Source organism: Cucumis sativus, chromosome 3 (genome assembly GCF_000004075.3).
Source record: "Cucumis sativus cultivar 9930 chromosome 3, Cucumber_9930_V3, whole genome shotgun sequence".
Lineage (NCBI taxonomy): Eukaryota > Viridiplantae > Streptophyta > Magnoliopsida > Cucurbitales > Cucurbitaceae > Cucumis > Cucumis sativus.
Genome location: NC_026657.2, coordinates 21,868,119 through 21,873,849, shown reverse-complemented (window position 1 = coordinate 21,873,849; position 5,731 = coordinate 21,868,119).

Here is a 5,731-nt window from a genome sequence, read left to right as displayed (position 1 = left end):
ATGAAAGTATTAGAAATTGAAAATAATTGTTAGACATGCATGTTAGCCGTCACCACAAACCAATCCAATTTTTCATTCAAAAATGTTGAATTTATAATTAATGGTTCTCAAAACATTCATACAATTTTTTTTTTAATTTAACTTACTTAATTTGAGTTTTCTTACGATGTTCATGTCGATATTATACGAAAAATTGTCTTAAATGATAAAATTGCTGAAGATATTCACAAATATAACAAAGTTTTACCGTCGGTTAGTTAGTGATAGAACATGTACTATGGTCTATCAATTATCCTCTATGGTTTTAGTTTAGTGGTTATTTATCAAGCTCTTAATAAACTAAATAGTGATTTAACAAATATAATGTAAAAGAATATTCCAAGAATAACCTTGGAGTATCACTTGAATTTTCAAAACGACCTAACACGGCTAAACTATAAGCTCATAACTCATAACCTGGAGAGTTGGCCTGGAGATGTTTTTGGTTGAATTTTCAAAGCCGTGTTAGCTAAGAATGAAGATGTTTTTGGTTGGCCTGGAGAGTTGCCACCACAATGTACCATTGAACATCATATACATCTTAAGAAGGGGACTAATCCAGTCAATGTTCGGCCTTATAGATATGCATACCAGCAAAAGGAGGAGATGGAAAGATTGGTTGATGAAATGATGGCATTTGGCATAAAAACCTAGTACTAGTCCATATTCGAGCCCGGTCTTGTGGTGAAAAAAAAATGGTAGTTGACGGTTTTGTGTAGATTACCGTGCGTTGAATAGTGTGACCGTTCCATACAAGTTTCCTATTCCAGTAGTAGAGGAATTGTTTGATGAACTTAATGGGGCTAATATATTTTCGAAGATTGATCTCAAGGCGGGACATCATCAAATTAGAATGTGTAAAAAGGATTTGAAGAAAACAGCTTTTAGAACTCACGAGGGGCATTATGAGTTTCTTGTCATGCCTTTTGGGCTCACCAATGCACCATCAACGTTTCAAGCTTTGATGAATAGTATCTTTAAACCTTACCTACACAGGTTTTCTTAGTCGTTTTTGATGATATATTAATTTACAGTAGAAGTTTGGATGAAAATCTTCAACATTTAGAATGTGTTAGAGGTGCTGCGAGAGAATTATATTGAATATGCACAAGTGTGGGTTTGCCAAAATGAAAGTGGAGTATCTTGGCCATATAATTTCGGGAAAGGGTGTAGAGGTTGATCCCGAGAAAATTAGATCTATCAAAGAATGGCCCGTGCCCACTAATGTCCGTGAAGTTCGTGGATTTCTTTGGGTTGACAGGATATATCGAAGATTTGTAATGAATTATGGAAGTGTGGCTACTCCTTTGACTCAATTATTGAAGAAAGGAGCATATGAATGGACTGTTGCAGCTGCTGAAGCTTTTGAGAATTTAAAGATGGCTACGATGACTCTCCCAATCTTAGCACTGCCAGATTTTTCCTTACATTTGAATAGAGACCGATGCTTCTGGATATGGGGTAGGTGCTGTCTTAATTCAAAATCATCGGCCAATTGCTTATTTTAGCCAGACATTAGCTATGAGGGATCGTGCTAAACCAGTTTATGAACGGGAATTAATGGCTGTAGTTTTGGCTGTGCAACGCTGTAGACCTTATCTTTTGGCAGGAGGTTTGTAGTGAAAACTGATCAACGATCATTGAAACTTTTATTGGAACAAAGGGTTATCCAACCTCAACATCAGAGGTGGATTGCTAAGCTTCTTGGCTACAATTTTGATGTCGTGTATAAACCGGGACTAGAAAACAAAGCAGCAGATGCCTTGTCTCGTGTCCCTCCTACTGCCCAACTTAATCAACTTACTGTTGAGATCAGTTAAATTGGCAGTCCCCAACACTGAAGTTGACCCTAAATTAGTCCCAGAAATTAATGGGATGGATCTGAATGTCAATGATGAAGATATTCTCCCTATTAAAATTCCCCTGGATTTGCCTAAAGATTTAGTGTCTATAGTCGGCGATTGTGGAATCATTCTGGCTTAAATTAGATGTGCAACTGCCTTTTCCTCCTCCCAGTCATTATTAAGGTTGTCTCCTGGAACACTAAGGGTTTGAACGACTCCTCTAAACGTGCAGCACTTAAAAAATTCATCAACAATTGTAGTCATGATTCAAGAATCTAAGAAGGATACCTTGAACTCGGCTTTTATAAAATCATTGTGGAGTTCTAAGGATATTGGCTGGGATTATGTGGCTTCTGTTGGATCTTCTGGGGGAATTCTTACCATGTGGGACAGCAGTAAAATATCTGTAACAGAGGTCATTAAAAGACGCTTCTCTTTGTCAATCAAATGCCTCACTTTGTGCAAAAAGGTTTGTTGGATCACAAATGTCTATGGCCCTTGTGGTTGCAAAGAAAGGAAATTGGTTTGGCCCGAATTGTCTTCCTTAGCTGATTGTTCGGCCGTGGCCTGGTGCATAGGTGGGAATTTTAATATCACTCGTTGGGCCCGGAAAGATTTCCTTTTGGCAGAAGTACTAGAGGAATGTCATTATTCAATAAGTTTATTGACATGGTTTCTCTCATGGAAATTCCATTGCAAAATGGAAGGTTCACTTGGTCTAGAGACGGTAGTTCTCCTTGAAGATCATTATTAGACAGATTCTTCATAAATCAGATGTGGGATGTTTGTTTTGAAAATTCTCGGGTTTCTCGAAAAGCACGCATCTTCTCGGATCACTTTCCTTTATTCTTGGAGGCTGGTTCTTTTCTTTGGGGTCCCTCTCCTTTTCGGTTTTGTAACAGCTGGTTGGTGTCCAGTGATTCTAATCAGATTATTGTTGAAACAGTGAGCAACTCTAACTTCCAGGGATGGGCTGGTTTCATTCTTCATGAGCAGTTGAGATCAGTTAAATTGGCAGTAAAAGCTTGGAATATTGCTGCGCAAGCTAAGGTAAAAAAAAAAAACAGAGAAATCCTTGATGTCAAAATTAGAAAAATATGATTTGTGGCTGAGTTGATTGGATTAAATCAAGAAGAGTTGAATTCTAGAGCTGCTTTGCAAGCGGAATTACTTAGTATTTATCAAATGAAGAGCGTATCCTGGGTATATAGAGCAGAACATTTCTTTGAGATGAACAACCTGCCAGAAAACGAGAAGATCAGAGTGGCGGTGGTCAGTTTTGGGCAAGAGGAAGTGGACTGGTACAGGTGGACGCATAATAGGAAGAAAGTAGAGTCATGGGAAGATTTGAAAGGGAGGATGTTTGATTTCTTCAAGGACTCGGGACAAACAAGTCTAGTGGCACGCTTGATTAGGATTCAACAAGATGGATCCTACAGTGAGTATGTGAAGAAATTTGTCACATATTCAGCTCCCCTCCCTCACATGGAGGAAAGTGTGTTACGAGATGCTTTTCTGACCGGTCTGGAACCCAATCTTCAGGCAGAAGTCGTTAGTCGTTTCCCTCGAACATTGGAAGATTGTATGAGGGAGGCTAAACTAGTCAATGATCGGAATGTAGCAATGAAATTGACTAAGACCGAGGGCAGGACAGTGGAACCAAAGAAAAAAGAAGAGTATGCAGGAAAAATCCAAGATGGAACAGACAAAGGCTACATGAGGAGGACAGATTTCCCCATAAAACAAGTAACTATACCTATTAAGGGTAGTTATCAAAAAAGTGAACCTCCTATCAAACGACTTTCAGACGCAGAATTCAGGTCCAGATTGGATAAGGGCCTATGTTTTAAATGCAATGAGAAATATACACCAGGGCACAGATGTAGAGTGAAGGAAAAAAGGGAGCTGATGTTATTTATCATGAATGAAGAGGAGAGCAAGGAAGAGGAAGGCAAGATGGAAGAGGAACCAGGGGAAACAGTGGAATTAAACCATCTGGATTTTGCTGAAGGGGAGGAAATAGAATTGAAGACAATCCATGGGATGGCATCGAAGGGAACGATGAAGCTGAAGGGAAATATAAAGGGCAAAGGAGTGATAGTGCTGATTGATAGTGGAGCAACCCATAATTTTATACATAACCGGACAGTAAAGGAAAAGAACTTATATCTGGAAAAAGGTAACCCGTTTGCAGTTACAATTGGAGATGGCACCAAGTGTACAGGCAAGGGTGTTTGCAAGAGAGTGGAATTGGAACTACAAGGGGTGGTGGTGGTGGCTGATTTTTTTGCTATTGAGTTGGGAAATGTGGATGTAATATTGGGTATGCAGTGGCTGGATACAACAGGCACCATGAAGATACATTGGCCATCTCTAACAATGTCTTTCTGGTTGGCAAACAGAAAATTATCTTGAAAGGAGACCCATCCCTCATCCAAGCAGAATGTTCCCTGAAAACCATTGAGAAAACGTGGGAAAATGAAGATCAGGGTTTTCTGTTGGAATTCCAAAAGTATGAAGTAGACACGGAGGTGGAAGCGGAGCAGGAAATGAAAGGGGACGAGGAAGAGATTCCAATGATTAAAAATCTGTTACAACAGTATGCAGACATCTTTGAGGATCCAAAAAAACTACCCTAAGAGAGAAATAGATCACCGTATATTGGTTTTACCGAACCAAAGGCCCATCAATGTCAGACCATATAAATATGGTTATGTACAGAAGGAGGAAATTGAGAAATTGGTGGTGGAAATGCTGCAAGCAGGTGTGATACGTCCCAGTCATAGCCCTTACTCCAGCCCTGTTTTATTGGTCAAAAAGAAAGATGGAGGGTGGCGCTTTTGTGTAGATTACCGGAAACTCAACCAAGTAACCATATCGGACAAATTTCCTATCCCAGTGATAGAAGAACTGCTGGATGAATTACATGGAGCCACGGTTTTCTCAAAACTAGATCTGAAGTCCGGTTACCATCAAATAAGGATGCAGAAGGAAGATGTTGAGAAGACCGCGTTCAGAACACATGAGGGTCACTATGAATTTCTGGTAATGCCCTTCGGTCTTACAAACGCACCAGCCACCTTCCAGTCCTTGATGAATCAGGTATTCAAACCTTTTTTAAGAAGGTGTGTATTGGTATTCTTCGATGATATACTTGTATATAGCAAGGATATATCAGAACATGAGAAACATCTAGGGATGGTATTTGCAGTGTTGAGGGATAACCATCTATTTGCAAATAAGAAGAAGTGTGTCATAGCTCACTCCAAAATCCAATATTTGGGGCATATAATTTCGAGTAAAGGAGTACAGGCTGATGAGGAGAAGATCAAAGACATGGTGAAATGGCCTCAGCCGAAAGATGTCACGGGTCTGAGAGGATTTCTGGGATTATCGGGCTATTATCGTAGGTTTGTGAAAGGATACGGAGAAATTGCAGCCCCCTTGACCAGATTGTTGCAAAAGAATTCTTTTGCGTGGGATGAACAAGCAACCGAGGCTTTTGAAAAATTAAAGATGGCCATGACTACTATCCCGGTGCTAGCACTGCCGAATTGGGATCTACCTTTTTTAATCGAAACAGATGCTTCAGGGACAGGATTGGGAGCTGTACTTTCACAGAATGGTCACCCCATAGCCTTCTTCAGCCAGAAATTGTCGACACGAGCTCAGGCCAAGTCCATTTACGAAAGAGAACTGATGGCTGTAGTATTATCAGTGCAGAAATGGCGTCATTATCTATTAGGAAGGAAGTTTACAATTATCTCAGATCAAAAGGCATTGAAATTTCTCCTTGAGCAGAGGGAAGTACAACCCCAATTTCAGAAATGGCTGACCAAACTGCTGGG